Source organism: Limulus polyphemus, unplaced genomic scaffold (genome assembly GCF_000517525.1).
Source record: "Limulus polyphemus unplaced genomic scaffold, Limulus_polyphemus-2.1.2 Scaffold3974, whole genome shotgun sequence".
Classification (NCBI taxonomy): Eukaryota; Metazoa; Arthropoda; class Merostomata; order Xiphosura; family Limulidae; genus Limulus; species Limulus polyphemus.
The window spans coordinates 31703-50149 of NW_013669584.1; the positions used below are offsets into that span (position 1 = coordinate 31703).

The 18447-nt window shown below is 29.0% G+C and overlaps 1 protein-coding gene and 2 long non-coding RNA genes across 5 annotated transcripts in view; 1 reads left to right on the forward strand and 2 right to left on the reverse strand.

The window, feature by feature from the left end:
• The window catches only part of LOC106470382, a 93708-nt gene that overhangs the window by 26543 nt on the left and 48718 nt on the right, over positions 1–18447 (reverse strand). The window lies entirely within an intron of this gene.
• Positions 3519–8228, reverse strand: LOC111088536. The gene is made up of 3 exons (XR_002613025.1): positions 8178–8228; positions 7304–7479; positions 3519–5747 (listed from the first exon to the last, which is right to left on the reverse strand). It is a non-coding gene; the product is annotated as an uncharacterized LOC111088536 (long non-coding RNA).
• Positions 8995–12175, forward strand: LOC111088535. Its single transcript, XR_002613024.1, has 2 exons — positions 8995–9148; positions 10778–12175. It is a non-coding gene; the product is annotated as an uncharacterized LOC111088535 (long non-coding RNA).

Below are 18447 nucleotides of genomic sequence, written 5' to 3' on the forward strand. Positions count from 1 at the left end.
CAAAATTAAACCACTTCAAGATCAATAACATGAATATCGAGCAACAATCAGCAATAGTTTGTTCTGACTATATCTCATAAACAAACTCGTTTAATATCCAAGTAGATCTGTATCTCGTGAACCGACTCGTTCAATATCGAGGCGGTTTGTTCCAACTGTATCTCGTGTGAACCGACTCGTTCAATATCAAGGAGGTTTGTTCGAACTGTGTCTCGTGTGAACCGCCTCGTTTAATGTCTAGAAAGGATTTTTATTTAGTGGTAGATCATGAGGTTACATCTCATGTAACTGTCTAATTTACATAATCTTTCACAACAACATTAATATCTGTATGTTACTGCTAGGGGAGGCATATATATATATAACTTAAACTGGAAAGAACATATTTTCTACACATTGCCTTGAATGACTATTTTACTTTTAATTTTTCACAAGAATTTACTAGTGAGATACAATCATGCAAATTCCATTTCTGTGACTTTGCATTATTGTAGTAAGACCTTTCTTTTCATATTTCTGACTATTTAATATATTTATTAAGTTATTCTATCACCAATTCCCTTTTACTGGCAATACAAAATGATCTAGTACTGGAAATAAAAACACTTAAAGACTCGTAAATGCAACAAATGTTTATTTTATGAATGTATACATCACTTTGCAACACTCACTGGCACCACTACAGCCACCCAATTAAGGTGTGATTTTTCTCTCTTTAAAAAAGAAAAAAGTATGTTTAATGTCACATCTGATCTTCACTGTACTAGCAAAACAGTTAGTCTGAAAATGAGATTTTGCCAAGAACATTTAGTAAAATGATGATTCATGAAAATGCTCTTTTTGCGAGGCTTAAATACAATTTTTTCATCTAATTTTCTCTTCACTATGATTTCCAAAACATTTTAATCATTTGATTCCCCAGAGGATCCTAAAATCTAACATGCTATTTCCTGTGTAACAGTAATCATTTTTAAAGTTTTGCAAACTCAACGTGGTTCTCTACAATTTTTCACTGAAATTAAAACTCCTAAAAGCTCTTAATCCTTATTCATAGTTGTTTATATTACTTTAGTTAAAAAAAATGTTTAGATAAATGCATAAACATGAAGGTTCAGAAAATGCATTATTTTGTATTAAATTCAAGGATTTCTTTTCGAAGCAACTATAACTTTTGATCAGAGATTTTAATAAAATAAAATGCTTCATAATTATTGTTATAAAACATCAGATGTGGCAGCAAGCATACAACTTGTTCACCTATTGGGCAGCAGTCCAAGAATTCTTTTGCTATCCAGTTTAGTTCAGAAAAATACTTGGAATGAATAATTATAACCACAATTTTTTTTTTCTTTTTTAAGTTGCAGTTGACCATTCACACTATTAAATAATGGCACTTTAAAAGATAATAACATCCCTTTTCCCTTGGTAGTTAATAGCTTAATACAGTTTCTATAAAATACCACTATAATATAGATATTCTCTACTAACATTAAGATGAAACATACTAATAACCTCTAAATAAAACTTTCACTGTTCAATACTAGTCAACTTGAGTATATGAAAATATTCAAAATTTCAGCCATATTTGCTTGACTGTAGCATTAATAAAACAACTTCTGGTAACAGATTTATAAAAGAGAAAACTTTCTTGATTTTCAAATCTGTATATAATTTAGTTTCAAGCACTGAGAAAAAGCAAACATATACTGATAACACAGATTGATTAGATGATACTCATCCAGCAATATTAACAGGTGATAATTATTATTTTAAAATAAAGTATATTTAGTTCTACTCGCAAATGTATCTCAAATAATCCAGTATAATAGTGTTTTTGGATAAGTTTAAGATTAAATATGTTTAAATTTAAAATGCATATTTTATTCTGTTTACATAATGATACTTACAATCAATATTTAACAGCCCAGTTGCTTATAAAATATTTTTAAAGTTCTTCCCAGGTCTAATTTTAGATTTCAAATTTTCTGTTAAAAAAAGTAGTCTTATAATAATACTGAAATTTTTATAATACTATATTTTAAATATATACTTAATTCATCAGACAGTTTTGGGCATTTCGTTTAAAGATGAACTCAACTACACAATAGTCACACCCTCCGAGCTGAACATCAAAAGAATCTAGAAATTGCTCATATTGACTGTACCACTTGTTATTCCAAATGATCAAAAGGAAATATATCTTTATAGAGTACACTATTTTTACTGCTTCTTTAACTACTTAAGGAGGATATACAATTCTTGATCTGCATATAAAGTTTCCTCCTAAAAACTTGCAGCTCAAGATCTAAGTCCAAGGATACTATCTTACAATGTTTAATATTTATGTTGAAAATTCAAGTTGTTTTTTTGTCAGAAAGATAATTTATGTGTATTAAGATTAACCTGAACTAAACTATTTAAGAATAAAGTTAACTGCAATTGGATGTTTAAAACCCTCCGATACATGTATACATTTTATGAAGCCTTAAATTTACAATAATTTTTTATTCCTTTCTTGCTTTCAAAGTATAATTTATAAAATTCTTACAAGAAAAATACTTATCACTCTCATTTAAGTTACCTATAAAACCAAAAACAATTTTGACAGTAAAGTTTTTATACACTTGCATGTTTGAATAAACCTCTATAGAGTATGTAAGACATGCCACCATTAATAAACTATACTCCTTTAATGGATTATTACATTTGTTTCTCATTCAGAAGAGGATACTCAACTCAGTAACTCTTTATCTTAAACAAATTATATTTGAATAGTTTCTTTGAACTGGTTACAAAAATATTAACCACCTATTGCACATATCATGAAAATAGTGGAAAATGTTTTCTTTGAGCTTCTTACATAAATATATATACTGTACAAAAAATGTTTTTGTGCAATATTTTTTGGTAATTTGTAAATGGGTATGTTACCTAGAAGAAAATTGTTCGATTAAGGAACCAACAAACATAATTCCATGGTTTATTTAGACTGTTACCTGGGAGTAACAGTATAGAATTGAAGCATTTGTATGTGTATGAAGAAACAAAGATAGATTTGTTACAATGTGCAATAGAGGGTTAATATGTTAAAATATTTTGAGAAGAACATCTTCATAAGTATCATTATTAGAAATTAACATACATCTGTATTTTTCTTTTCTTAGTTGATTTATACTTAACAAAACATCTATAAGCAAGGTCACATTACTAGACAATAAATATTTACATCACCTTTATTTAGTCAGTGTTTATAACAATACCCACAGTTTTGTATAATATAAATTGAAAAATCGGAACAACCTAATACCAGCTTCTACATACAAGAGCAGGTGAGAACATAAGCAAGCAACAAGTTACTGACTAATAGGTACACATACCAAAAATATTAACAAAATTGTCGTTTAGCCGTTCCAGTCGTCAACATGAATATCGTTGAGAGGTGAATTTTTATCAAGATGAAACGTCGGCAGTGTTTCTACTTTAATGTTACAATTATTGAATACTGTATTTTTTTTTGTAAACTTTCAAGTCATACAACCCCCTCTTGACATCTTTACATGGTTTACTTCTACTTGAAGTAAGCTGGTGGTGGAATTCAACACTTTGCTATTAAATTATAAGTAATCAACAACAGACATTTAAAAACTGAACACAGTAACTACCAAGAAAAAGTACATGAATGGAAGCAAATAAAGTAACAATTTTAAAGTATTACAAAACAAATTTAAACTTTTTCTTTATTTTAAGCATTCATAATTTTAATGTATACTATATTTTAATAAGCAAAATACACCAGAAATTATCATTATTTTTTTTTACTAATTTGTTCACCTGAATTATACTTTCAGAATAGTTTAAGAAACTATAAATAACTTACAATTAGCAAAATAATTCCCATCACTATTAGAAGCACAGTTTTCTTTAATTATGTCATAACCTAGCCAACAAGAAAATTTGATATATCTAACCAGAAAATAAAACAACACCAAGCACTTGTAGGACCATTTTTCACGTATCCTTGAACTAGTGAGACAGACAAACCAAAGTGACTGCAAAAATTCTGAACACACAGATTACAGGTCACTGAACAAGACTGAAAACATGTTTTGTAAACTGTCAACTAGTTTTTCTTCACATAACTTTCTAATAAATTTACAATAATTTGATATATATTGTATGTTAAGTTAAACAAGACTTTTATCTCATAAAAAATATGTAAAACATTGCTCATTAAGAACACAAATTTTGTAACTGACTTGAAGAACATTAGATTTATACACAACCACTTTGTACCAAGCAGTCTGAAACTTATCTTTAATTGTACTTTGTCATCAATAGTAATTAGCATCAAACGTTTTTTTGTCAACTAAAAACTTAAGAGCTATAACATTGTGTTACAATTTGTTTAAGAAACGAATCAAGCAAGAAAAAATTATATATATGGTTAAATAATTTGAATGAAAATAAATTGTTCTTTGTGTTACAGCAATAATCAAACCACATATGAACAAATATTGAGAAAAGTGTCACGCTGACCAATGTTATATCTCCTGTTACAAATGATGGACAAAACTCCTTTCATCAAAAGATTAAATCAGCGATGTTTGTGGATTTTGTGAGGTAGGCATCAACTTAAGCAAATAAAGATTTTAAAAAAATCTAATATGAAAGCAGACCATAAATAACACTGTTTCTTTACACAACACATATACAAACACACATGACAAACATTAACAGTCATTCTTCTGTTTGAAAACACATAAAGCTGTACAAGTTTTCAGCTCAAATATTGAAATATCACATGTCCAAAAAAAAAAAAGGCAGGAACATGAAAGTGGAATGTTCACCACACAAGTTGAAGCAGACTAATCCCTATCACAGCAACACAAGTTACTTCATCATGACTTCACATGGACTGATAAGCAGCCAAATTGAATGAGCTACACACAACTCTAAGCTGCACCATAATTATATTTTCTATAAAATTAAGATTCATAGTTTAAATGGCCATTGTAATATTATTTAGATTTTGAAAATGACAGAAAAATGATATGAATTAACTGTATTTTTTGGTATGTTTTCAAAGTGATCCAATTTGCTCTTTGAGATATATATATATATATATAATCTACTTCAAAACAAAAAGAGAAAAGACATGGAAATTAGCAAAAATAATAATTAAAGAGTACACATGAATAAACTGATCAGGTTATTAAGTTTATGAAAAACAAACGGAATGCAAACTGGGTGAAAGTAAAAATGGGAAGGGGTTATACATATATGAAAGTAGTTGGCTAGACACATTATTCCAGTCAGCTACACTTCATTTTCACAACAGATACTGTATATTCGCATTTCAAACTTTTAACATTTCATGTGAATTTGGCAAGTTCTTCACAGGGAATCACCTACAGTTTCATTTTTTATCTACTTCTTATATTTAAGTATCATTTTTCAAGATTGAATATGAACACATTAAGTCTCAGAAATTCCTCTACAATTTTTACAAAATTCACACAAAGTCTCTCAAACATCTTTTGCTACTTAATTTTCCATAAAAACTTTTCATGATCCAGTTTGGGCAGGAAGAGATTCTCTAGACTTTAACACTGAGCCTGGTCATAATCCACGACAAGTTGTTTAATATGAGATAACTTATTGTGCAAGTACTGAAATCGTTTCTTTGTAAGGTGATATTGTTTCCTTCTGTTTTCTTTGTATTCTGCTTTAATCTGGTGCATAATTTGCTACAAAAAAGTATATAAAAATATCTTATTTAGTAATAAGATCTCAAAAATCAAAACAATAATTTGTGGATAATAAAGGCATAATATGGATTTTCTTAATTTTATGAAGTTATTTCTTAGTAAAATAAAAGGATACAGTAAGAGCTTTATTCTTACTTACATTCAAGAGTTCATATTAAAGAAAGTGATTATTAGAAATATTTCTACTCAATAATTCCAAAGATTTTAAGTGTTGTTTAACTGCTAAATATTTTTTATCAATGGAAATACAAAGGAATACACCAAGGTTTTACAGGTACAAACTGTGACATCCTCAAAATGAGTCCTTCACCAAGGTTCTAAACCCACACTTACAAGCCTTATATTAAGTAAATACAATGTGCAATAAATTATTTAACCAAAGCAAGCTCAAGTCCTTACTCTTATACTGGGTGATTATAAAGAAAACCCCATATTAAAATATTTAAATTTAAAAACTATTGTTCTAGAAACAATAAAATTTCATAAGAGGCACATTCTCAAATCGCAAGTTTTATTTATTAAACTTTGGTAATGGTATAAAGCTAAAACCATATATAAATCAGTTTTTTCTAAAATAAGCATTATTCTTATTTCTTTCCTGTTATCCCTTTCAAAAATATGAAATTGGTGATTTTAATAAAATGTCAGAACAAGTCAATGCAAGGATTACTAAGTAATGTTCCAAATAGATGATACTTATAGTAACTCCTTTTATGGATAGTCTTAATATGCTGATTAATGATAAAAAGCATATCAAACACCTTCTGTAATAGTTTTTGAAATGCTATTTATTAAATTCAACTTTCCTGAATAAAACATGACTCATAATATGCCTCTTGCTCAGTTTAGTTTTCCTACAATAACAGTTTTCCAAAGCATTACTAGTTTAGATATGGGGTTTCTGTTCTGCATAATCATCTGTTCTTCAGAAACAGAATCAAGAATAACAGAATGCCATCATTAAACAACTTGGTATATATTGCATAATGTTTACTAAATTCCACAGTCGTCATCCAAACCATTAATCATTACCAGAATATACACTTTTGATGTAATGCTAAAGCCTGTAGACAATACTTGACAAAAATAAAATAAATATTTGAGTATTTTTAACTTACCAATTAAATTAAAAATATTCCATGGCATCTATAAAATTACTAAATAACACAATAGTCACTTTTTTAGAGTGAACACGAGTGCTATCAATACAACTGCAATTTGACATGACTGTTTCCAAGAGTAAATACATTTACACAATTTCATAGTATTTTTTAGCAGTTATTAGTTGTGAAACATTCAAAAATACTTCCACAATCGGGTTTTTTTTTTACATTTAAAATAACTAGAAATATAAAAACCAATATTTTGATAAATATACTTCATTATTTACAAAAATGTTATAATAACCTACAGTTATATGCTTCAATTCCACAATTATTTTTTTATTTGATCATGTGTTGTTATAAAAAAACAACACAACAATGAAAGATGACTCTATATGACTATTCTGGTAAATGTTTGTTCGTAAAACTCACTCACTTCCCAATCCTCTGAGCCTTCATCAAACTGTCTTAAACTACATTCTAACGCAGCAAATTTCTTGGAGACATCAACTAACAACCCATGTAACGTGAGGTACTCTTCATATTCTGCATTGAAATCTGACTTGTACCTGGCCCTCTGTTCATTGTTGGAGATCACACTATACTTCCTGGTTATGTAATAAAAAGTTAACTAAATAAGTTGTAATAATTCTTAAATTTCTTGTTCAAAACCAAACACAACTCACTGCATACAATCAATGCAATGTTATTGTTATATAAATCCTGATGATATTAAATTTTGAGCATAAAAGTACTAATAAGAAACAAGAACCTCATTTCAAATACAGAGAGGAAGTTCTCTGCAAGAGGTTTAAGTGCATGTGTTATACAACTGACACATCCACAACTACAGAGATGAGAATGGGCAAAGAAAGAAGTCTGAAATATTCTGAGGCTAATTTTAGGCACATTTGATACACAACATGTTAGAGGGGTCTGTAGACATGTGATACTACATAAACTATCAATGACTACTGTAAGTAATTTCTTTTTCATTAGTCAGAAAGTTAAAAAAATGCTTTTATGACTTTACTTTCTTAACTAAGTATAAGTAATGCTACAACTAAAAAAATAAATAAAACTGTCAGGAAATCCCCCAAAGAATTCCAAAAACCAATTAGTGAAAGACCAAATTGTTTATCTGTTGTGCCAGATAAATTACTCAGGTTATTTTGTCAATCATTGGATGAACTTTAATAATTACAACTCACAATTCCAACATTCTTTAAAAATTTAAACTACTTTGATATTCTAATATCTATCGTAAAAGACAAAAACGTTTCTTATTGATGTTCACTAAACTCACCTCAAGAAATCTGCATCTGTACCACCTGAAGAAAAGCAGGATCCTAAAGAGAGAAAACAAGATTTACACATGTGAAATGTTTTCTTACAAAACGAATAAAATCTAATTAATTCTCAGTTTTCACAATTTCAAAAAAGATGGCTTATCTGTTTTTGAATTAGTTAGTTCAAAATTAAAAGCAAAACTGACAAAAAATTATTTTGTTTTTACACGTATCTAAATAGTACGAATTGTCAAGTCCAAGTTATTCACATTATCCTAATGGCCTAATTTTATAATTAATTCAGTGAATAACTTCTTCACTAGACTTTAATCTTTGAATTTAGCTCAGATTGTTACTGTTTATCCTCTGTTATACTACTGCTAAGTATTACATTATGGCTCTGCAATGTAAAAATCTGTGTAGCCTGAAAGTCCTCCAAGCCTTTTCACTCTTTTTTTTTTGGGGGGGGGGGGTGTGGGGGTGGTGGAAACTGAACACGGTACTTCTCTCTAGGGAAGAAGGTTATTGGCCTATAGATGCTACAATTAGTGTGAGAACCTCCTATAAAAATATGTATGATTTTCCTAATAAGGGAAGTGAGGGAATGAAAGGTTAAAACCATAGTAAAACCCAAATGAATAGATTTAAGTCACAGTAGAATTAAGGATCTCTTAGTTTCATTTTACATATGAAACTTTATAGATTTTATGAATATTTCTTATTGCTTGGAGAAGGCAAATTAAGTTTTATAATTAGTGTATTTTATAACCAAAACTAAATGATCAATCCTAGAAAACTTTATAATTGTAAGATGTACTATTTTTTTTCTAGTGTGTATTCATGATTTGGTGTTTCGCACCAGTTAATTTCAATGGTTCTCAGTTCATCTACCGTCGTTTCATTAGACCAGTTTTTCTGAAGAACAAAGAAAAAATTGACAATTACATTGACTCAGCTGTATCTAAGGCTACTGATTTTGCTGGCAAAGGTAAAAAGGTTTAGGTTTTATAAAATTAGGTAAAAATTTCATTAGTTTTGCACATCTTTTTAATTACTTTCTGTTCCTACTTTTTTGGTGTAATATTTTTTCATGCACTTTTTGATTTATTTTTGTGTTCTAGAGATATTCATTACTTATTTATATGCTAAATAAACATGTTGCTAATAAATATATTTTAATTGTACTTAAATTATAATTCAAATTTAAAAAAGCAGCAAATGTATTTTCAATATTAAGTGTTAACTACAAACATCATAATTTATGAAAAATGATTGAAAATGTTAATCATTTAGTTTGACAGACTGCTTTATATTCTAAAACTTGCATGTGGTATCATACAAACCTGTAAAAACTTTATTTTCATCCTCATCCATTATTTCCTTTTCACTTGCACAAAGTAGGCCCCCAAAATCTTACAATAAACTATAAATTTAAAGGTAAATGCATATTTTTAACCAAAAACTTTGCAGTAAAATTTTTGAGACAATATTACCATAATTATCTGGAATAGATTTGTGAACTATAAAGATTTTGCAGCATTTTTTATGTAAGCAGGGCCATATCTAGTGCTGAAAAAGTGGGGAGGCAAACTCTTGAAGGGGCCCCACCCCCGACTCCAAATGAAATTTTGTCATAAAAATAGTTACAACAGAACATTGCATAACTATAAAATTTTACTTTGAGTATAAATAAATTTCATCATTTAGAAGTTGAAAATAAGGTATAAAGCGGGCCCCTGGTTGGGAGGGGGGGGTTGGAGTGCTATCTCTATGAAATTGGGACTATGTGAATTAAAAAACTGATTGGGGCCCATTTTTTGACAGATCGAGAAATCCCTTTGCTGTTTTTAAATAATACATAATGTACAGAGCAATTAAATAACTGCTTGGCAGTCTCTTTGTTGACTGATTAGGGACCCTTTAATTGACTGATTGGAGTTGCTTTCCTACTGATGACATTTTGTTTGTTTCCAATGTTAAAATTTTCCTTATAGGGGCATTCTGATTTTTGGGAAAAAGTGAGGAGGCAATTGCCTCCTTTGCCTCAGCCTGGCTAGGGCCCTGGTGAGGGATTAATTCAGGCTTCATTAGAAGCATTATATAAATTCACATAGTAAAATCTCTATCATCATATCAAAGTAATGATTTTCTTGATGAAAATTTTGCAGATGTGTATAGAAATTCACATTTATTATTAATGAAATATAAATCATTTATACATATTTAACTATGCTTTTTGCAATCACACTTTGCTGTACATTTTTAGAAATAGGAACCTTTACAAACAAAAAATGCAGTGATCCCCTGTAAGAGCTGAGAACATTTATAATGGAAGTTAGGAAAATATATTTATCAAATATTTTTATTTTAAACAATACACTGACTAAGGAAGAGAACAGCCTAGACTTTCAACTATATTTTTGCACAAGTATATATTAGATACTTCAGAAAAAAAAAAATGTAATCTCAAGATACTAGATATATATGTAGTATAAACTTAAGTTAAAATATTTGTAGGTACATAATAGCTTATGATAATATGTTATAATAACGTATACACCCAGATACTGTTGCTTTTATAAATTTCATAAGTAAGGAAAATGTTTTTCCTTTACAGCTGCCACCAAGTTAGCTACTGAAGGAATAAAGAAAGAAGAGTAAAATACCGTCATTCCTATTTTCTAATACTTACCATTGTGTATGTTTCCAAAATATCAACTGCATATAATTTCTTTAACTGACTTGCAATTCTGTTTTGTTTAATTTTTTCCAAGTTTATATTCAAAAATCATGAGGAAAAAAAAGTGTATTAATTCTGCTTAGTATTATTAGCATGCCTATAGCTTTTTAACTTACCTTCTCAACATACAATTTTTTTTTTTTTTTTACATTTGTTGTTAAAAAAGTTATTGGTTCTCCTTTTTCTCTGTTCAGCAGCATTCAACCATATCATCAGAAGACTTTTTGTACATAGAACAAAACATAAATCAAATTATATGTTTCTGTTGTTCATGAAATGCACCTAACTTTAGTGCTGATTTGTATTTCAGTTTTGGAAGAGTGACTTGTCAAAAAGTTTTTATTGTAATTTGAATATGATGGAATAAGTTTGATTATACAAGTGCACTTTTCTGTTTGTTACGCCAGACATTGATATTCAAAATTCATAACTAGCAATTCAATATAATTTTTTTACTAGCAAATGTGAAAAAATAGCTGATACACCAATGTGCATATTAATCTTTGCAAAGTAATGATGACCTTTTTTTTTCTTCTTTCTCTCACTCATGGTGAAATATTTCGCTACATTTTCCCCAAGAAAAATAATTCAACTGAAAAGAATTTTTTTTAAATTATCAATATAATATACTTGTTCTTTTCAAAGTGAACTCTTTATATATTCAAATTAACTATACTTTTTGAACATGTACTAGACAGAAGTATTTTTTTACAGAGAGAACTCTGTATATTCAAAGTAGCCATACATTTTTTGAAATTTCTTTGGAACAGAATAATGACATTAATATTTTATCTTTTTTAAAATTAATCACATTTTTTTTTAAATATATTATTGTGTAAACACAGGGCTTCCTATAAATGAGTTACATCAATTATGTGGTTTAAAATTTAGATCTGCTATATAGATAATCTTAAAAATAAACCTGAGATTAAAAAATTTCTTGATGGTGAAGCACAATGCCCAATTTCTTGCTTGAAAGTGTAATAGTGACACACCTAATTATTGTAGATTTTCTGTGGAATGTTTTTAAATTTAATTTCTTTTCCATGTTATGAGCACAGAAAAAACATTGATCATCCTTTTCTAGCAATGTGCTTTATTCTTCAAGTGTTCTCACATTATTGTATAGTATATGATATGCAGGAATGTGTGTGTCTTTGTGCTCTTATGCACACCCTGTTCTAAAAAGTTTAATACTGAAGTTGTTTTGAATTAAATAATTGAGTTTAAAGACTGTTATATCTGATAGAATAAAAAGAAATGTTTACAATGGTTTGAAGTTGTCTAAACTTTGTCACCTACTTACACAGTTAACAATATATAATTACAAAAAAAATGTAAACATCAAGGTCATTCACTGGTAAAGGATTTCCATGGTATTGAAAAATAGTTTTAATTTTATGTTCCGATGAAAGCAGATGTCATGCTTAATTTTGTATTGTCAAAAATAGGAAAAGAAACCAATTTGATGAATATTTTTCTAGTTTGGAGCGGATTAAGTCTTCACAGTGTATATAACTAAGTTTGAAGAAATGGGTGCCTCAAAATGGTACCATTTTCAACTCTGCCAAATTCTAAAAGTAACAAATAAGGCCTAGGATAATCTCAGATTGGCTCAACATATTTCTTTTTACTACAATGCTTAAATCTCTTGTTTGTGTAACAATTATATCACAATAAGACTGATAAAATTGTTTAAGAAGTATTTTACTGGCTCTGTACGAGTGTCTAGTACGAAGAACATAAGAGCACGTATACTTCTTCAGAACCAACACTGCAGAAATAAAATGTAGCAAGACAAAATTACATGAACACCAAATTATTTCATAACAAGCACTATTATAAGTGTACTTCTAAAAATTATCTTGCTCTTCCAAGAGGCATAGCTATATTGATGAAATAGAGGATGAACAAGTGCCACCTTGCATTCCATTTACACTTTGGGTATAGTAATATAATGAGCAAAATATTATAATTTCCCTATCGCCATATGTTCTTTACTTTGTAGTAAATATCACCAGAATATATATAGTAATTATCAATATCTAGTTCATTAAATTCTTGTACCGATTTAGTTTTGTATTTAATTTTTATTTCTCCAGATTAAAGGAAACTAAAGATTATGAGAACTTCAACAAAGTTAACAGAAGTGAAAGTGTTGGATAATGAATATTGCTTAAAGCATGATTTATTTTAACATATGCTTTCAAACAAAAATTAACTTGACTATTTCAGTTCAACTATGAGATATAGTAATTCTCAATTGCACACGTTTACTTAATTTATGAACTTCTCCCATGATTTTCTACATAACTTAAAACCTCGTAAGCTCTCGACATCCCATGGAATATGAACAAAAAACTTTAATCTTTGGGAAAGGCAAAAATTTGGGATCAAAGGGTATTTGGAGCTCTTAGGCTTGATTAAACCAATATATTTGGTATTAACTTGTAAGGAACCATTTACAACTCTACAAATTTAGATTTTTGAACCCTCATGTATGATTCATGGATTTCATGTTAAAATTAACATAAATAAGATCATTCAAAATTAATATTTACATTTAGACTTATAAAAATGTAATGCTGTGCCTGGTATGTTGTATCTTTTATTATTAGTTGTGAAAGATGACAAATGAGTGAAATTGATTTACTAGTATAATACAGAAGCTTTAAGTGAAATGTGTGTGTACAGTATTCAGCATAAAACAATTTGTTGACCTGCAATAATGCCAGGTACAAGGCACAGTTGTGGTTGGTATGCTAACCAGATTATATTTATAAATGTTGACCATTTGTTGTAATGGATACAATAAGTGAACTATATAGTCCTAGTTTATTACATATTGCAAAATTTTAAATTTGACACAAATATATTTCTAGTTTCTCAAGTACTTTAAATTTCTTCACTTAAGTTTCACAAATTTGGTATATTTAACTTTGTTCAAAAAAAAGAGATTGGTTTTGTCAGTATTTCTTGTAAGGAAAGTTTTTCTTTTCATCAGATCCTTGTTCGGTTCATTTCAGACTCGGCTCTGCAGCTGAAGATTTTATTCAATAACTTTTTTTTTGCAATCAGCTTACTCCTAATACAGTGATTAAACACTAATCACATTATTCATGGTGTTCACTCCAACATTCTTTACACTTTCTACAGCAACTGTATGGAAGACTGTTATGCAGGTTTAGTAAGTTCAGGGTGTGTGATCTCATGCTTGCTCAAAAGAAATAAAAGAGCAGTTCAGAGTATTCTACAGTTTAATTTCCTTTTAACAGGGCAGTGAAGATGATTATTTAGATGGTCACTGATTATTTCCACAGAAGTGACCTATGACCTATACCTCTCTACTTTCTAAGATGTTACCTTCACATTATTTCAACATTTCACAATAAGTAATTATTTCAAAAATGCAACATTCTTTCAACTAACAATTTAAAAGGAAAACGAAATAATAATAACAGAATGGTTACGAGGTCAATCCCAGGGACCGAGCCGTGCTGAAAGAGTTAAATGGATCTAACAAGTTACAGGTAGATAAAATCTACAATCAGACTTGGAACTTGGAAATTTCAGTGTATTGGGAATCAGTATACCAAGTTATAGATACAGATTAGGTGGATCTGCCAACTAGTTCTCAAGTAAATTAGTTAGGCATATCAAACCACAGGTACTTTAGAGAGCATTAAAATATTGTTAACAGCAAGGGCACCTAATTGATGAAGCAATGTATTGTAATCATTATAAGTAAGATAGTTTGAACAATATTTGATTAGCTATACACATTACTGGGTATAATTTTTTCTTATCTGTGTAGGTAGCTTGCTTTGATCAGAAGTTTATGTTAATGCAAGTAGAGCAACTGTCATAATTATCTTTTTAGTCAATCTTTAAATTTTAATATAGACTGGAGTGATGATAGGCTTTTAGACCTGAACTTCAACATGCATTTATAAGAAAAATTTAAAGTTTCATTATAATAAGCACATTTGTTTAGGAAGGTCATGAGGATCCAAAATTCTGTTATAAAAATAAAATGTGCTAGTGTTCTTAGGACTCCATATAGAACATTGAGGTTGACTTAAGCTAATGTATAAGTACTGTATGCTTTTTTTTACATTTTTTTATCTAGATTTTTGAAGAGACATTTTACAATAGCTGGCAAAATGCCTTTGTTCAACTTGCCAGATTTATTCAAGGCTTTAGATCTTGTGTTCAATGTAGCTAAGAGGAAATTTGCTTATTTAAATCTTGATCCTCTGGTTAACAAGAAAGACGACTTGGAAGAATAGTATCAATCTAGAAAGCTGTTTCACTTTATTTAGTAATAAGTTCTGTGTTTTAGTGAGATTAATGGATCCAAAAGCAATAGGTATCATATATATAGGTATGTGGTTTTGAAAAGCTAAATTAGTTGAGATTGTTGTATTCTGCATCATAGTCATGCATTGTCAAAGGGGTGGTACAAGTATTGTATGTTTTTCTTTACATGTGCTTGTACAATGTCCTCTGAGAACTGCTTTGGATTCATAATCAGTACATATCATGTGATTTTATTAGATCATAAAGTATTAGACAACAACAAAAATTTACATGAATGCATATACAAAAAAAAAGATTGTTAAAGCAGTCAAGTTTTTGTTTCATACCATGTCCTTTACATTATTTTAATACATCCATCTATTAAAAAACTTGCTTGTAGTCTCATGAGTGGTTGGCCTCATTTTTTACAGCTGTATAATTGTTTTTAGTATTAGGTTTATGACCTGACCACTCCTAGTTTTTGTCTATTTTACCTTTTTAATTTCAAGTTATGAGTGTTGTGAATAATAATAATAATAGCATATATAATTACTTCCCTGAGGGTGGATTGTTTCTTTGATTACTACTGTATTCAGTGTTTTTTTACTTTGATAATTGTACAGAAGTTAGTAAATTATGTGATGTTTGTATCAAAATGTATAAAGAAATGGGCAAATCAAAATTCTAATTTGAAAATTTTAAATAACAATTAATTGGTTGAGTTTTATAATTTTGTAAGAGATATGATTCATCCTTTTAAATGATACAAGATTTCTTGACACATTCTGGCTTTTACTGTGTAAGAAACTGATGAATTAATGTTTCACCATGTAATATATTTTTACATGGCAGATTTTACCAACAAATCAATGAAATAGTAGGGAAGTACATTATTGTAGATTAATAAATTTATACATTTCACAGTTTACTGTTTTTATATCTGTTGTTATAAACCTGTGATTTTTTAATACAAAAGTAAATACATTTTGATTTATCATATTCTAAAAACTTAGTATTTACTTTTACTATATATAATAGTATACAATATATACTGAATACAGTTGAATGAAATATGTATATGTTGAAGAGGAACTGATACAATGTTAGTTTACTGCTCCTAGGAAATAGGCTTTGCCCATTACATTTCCTGTTAAATGTGATCATGTGCTAACAGCTTAGATGTATTAATGAACTAAACCTGTTTAGATCTCCTGGTGATACATGTGACTTGCCAATAATGGTCTGGCTATCCAAGTGGCTAATCACTTGCATGTAGTTATTTTTTTGAAATATGTAGTATGATTAGCAGTTTATCAGGTCATCACAAATTAATCATGGATATCTGATCATTACAACAATTGTACTTGGTACATTTTTAATAATTACATACATATAATGCTTAAAATATTAACAATGTGCACACATAGAAGCCATTAAGCAAATGGCACTAAATGCACATGCTAATTTTTATTATGCATTGTACTTGGTTTGTTTTAGATTTCTTTTCTAAATAATGAACTTTCAGCATCTATTTGGACACTAAGTATGTTCATTCTTACTGATACTGTCTACAAGAGGTCTTTCTGTTACCTATACAAGTGAATTTAATTTATACCTTTTACAAGTTACAGATCATAGTTTAGTTTTAAAAAGATACCCTTATACAATATATGTGAAGTTAAGATTTTCCTTTGCATGTGCACACACACACACTACAGGTGATAAGTGTGGAAGTGGCAAATGAAGTACAGAGGGATTGGGGAGGGTGTTTGAGTACAGTATTATTGTTCGTTCTTCTTTACTCTTATCCTTGGAATACTAATATCTTTACATTGGTGAATAAATAATGGTCTCCTCTTAAAAAATTACTACATATTTATGAGGAAGTTGTCTTGCAAGTGTACTGGCACTCCAATACTATACTAGGAAAGCTGTAAAACTAGGGAGGGTGTGCGTGTGTTGCCTCATAAATCAACTTAGGTTTCTTGCACATATGTGTACACACACACACACACACACACACACACACACACACACACACACACATGTTTGTTTCTGTGTATGAGAGAAAGAAACTTTGAAGGAAATAATTGTTTTAAGTTTCTATGTTCTCTCTTGTAATGTTTGTTTTATTTCTAACTAATTATACCTTTTACTTGCTTCTTTTTTTAAAAATACCTTTGGTGTATATTATTGTAATTGTATATAATGAGATGTTATCTATATAAAAGTTTTTATTTTTTCCCTATTTTGTTCAAGATTCAATGCTTCAATCTAAATATGTTTAAATGAAGAAAGGATGTAAAAACCAATTTTCTTCGACGTTTTGGTATACATGCATTTTCTATTACTTAAATAAAATATTTTTATCAGTTATAAATATCAAAAAAAAGGTAAGATGGGAAAACTGAGTTGAGTGAACATAAGCAGTATTCAATGATGACAAAACCTTGTCGAAACGTTGTACATTTGCTGTTATGTTAAACTTATATTAAAGTTTTTCTTCATTACCCATTCAAGCCGGCTTCAGCCATTATAAGCAGTATGCTTTTGAGTCTCAGATTAAGATAGTTAAATGATTTTTTTTGTTTTTAAACACAGTTATTTTTCCCCTTTTTTTAGGAGGAATAACATTACTGGCTTTGTATTTAGTCATTGGTCATGGTGCAGAACTTATTTGTAACAGCATTGGGTTTGTGTATCCTGCTTATGCATCGTAAGTCACCATTAAAAGTTTAGTTATTAATAGTCAGTTGTAGAACTGTTTAAGGCCTGTTAAGAAGTGATGATAAATTAAGAATGAATACATACAAAAAGTGTTTTAGACTTATGTTGCTATAGGAAAAAAAGTCCTGAATTAGTAATGTTAAAACAATAATCACAGTATTGAAACAGGAGTGTTTTCAGTTTTCACTAAAGATATTTGTAACATGAACCAAAAATGGTTTAAAAACAATTTTTAAAAATACCCATGTATACAGGGATCTGTACACTAACTTTTTTACATGTTACTTATTTATGCCTTTAGTGATCCATTTCATAAGGTATTGTAGGTAGTACTAATTTATAAACTCAGTATTATTGCATACATCAGTTGAAATATTTCTAATGGCAGTTGAGCATTTTCTAAAAGATATTTAGTTAAGTACATGAACAGTAAGAGAAACTTTACATTTTAAGTAATAACTTGTTTTAGTATGTTTGTGTTATTTCATATACTGTTTTGTATCTTACTGTTCAGGATCCAA